We start from the raw sequence: 1,074 nt of genomic DNA, 5'->3' as shown, positions 1-1,074 counted from the left end.
CTACGCTAGCTTGGTCAATGGGTCTGATTGGTAAATAAAGCTGCATGTCATTTGCATAGCAGTGGAACTGAGGGTTCTCTTCAGTGAGTGAAGCTGAAGCGTGACAGATTCCGTAATAGAAATGTGAAGGTCATTTCTGATTGAGCCGACATATGCAGCGTTTAACATGAATGTAGCCTCCGCTAAAGTGGGAACAATGACTTTTTAAGGAGAGGTTGGACCAGAATTGCCTCGTGACCAGAAATGCTGGTATAGTGTCGGCTACTGTCAATCTGGGATATAATGTTTTCTATCTTTCCTGTAAATAATCGTAAAAACTGTTTGCAGAGATCAGGAGTTGTGAACATGTCATTGTTGGGGGTGGGGGGGCAACGACAACAACACGCTCCATTGTCTCATACATAATTCTTTAGTTGTGGGTAGAAATCAGGGTAGAGAAGTAATTCACTCTGTATCTTTAACTGCAGCATTGTCATTTCTCATCAGCTTAAAGTTTGCAAGTTTGCATTTACTGTTCATTAACCCTTTCTAAGTTTTCTTTTTAAGGCACCAGTCGGGTCATTTAACCAAGATGAGATTCTGGCAGACAGTTTATTCTTTGTTTGTTTTCACCGGTGCCACTGAGGCTAACTTCCTCCCTGTGCCCCGTTTCAGCTGATTGAAAACGCAGCGTACTCGTTTGAGCTGCTACTCTACAAGGCCAAAGAAAACAGCACAGACAATGTAGGCTCTGCCATGGAGAAGTCCAGGCACATGGTGCTCAAGGTACGCATTTTATCCAACACTACACATCTGTTAATTAAGAGGAACTCAAGCGCTGATCAAAATACATTTTATATGCTAATTACCTGTGTGTGTGTGTGTTACAGCAATATGATTACGACAGCAGCACAGTGAGGAAGAGGATCTTTCAGGAGGCCTTGGTGGGGATCACTCTACCTCACATTAAGAAGAACCTGGCCCCAACCTGCAAAACAGTCAGTCAATACACACACTGTCCCCTTTACCATAACACTCACACACACACAACTTTTGGTATTCACAAGTATAGTAAAACACACACACACACACACA

This window comes from Salvelinus sp. IW2-2015, linkage group LG16, assembly GCF_002910315.2.
Source record: "Salvelinus sp. IW2-2015 linkage group LG16, ASM291031v2, whole genome shotgun sequence".
Lineage (NCBI taxonomy): Eukaryota > Metazoa > Chordata > Actinopteri > Salmoniformes > Salmonidae > Salvelinus > Salvelinus sp. IW2-2015.
This window is presented reverse-complemented; position numbering follows the sequence as displayed.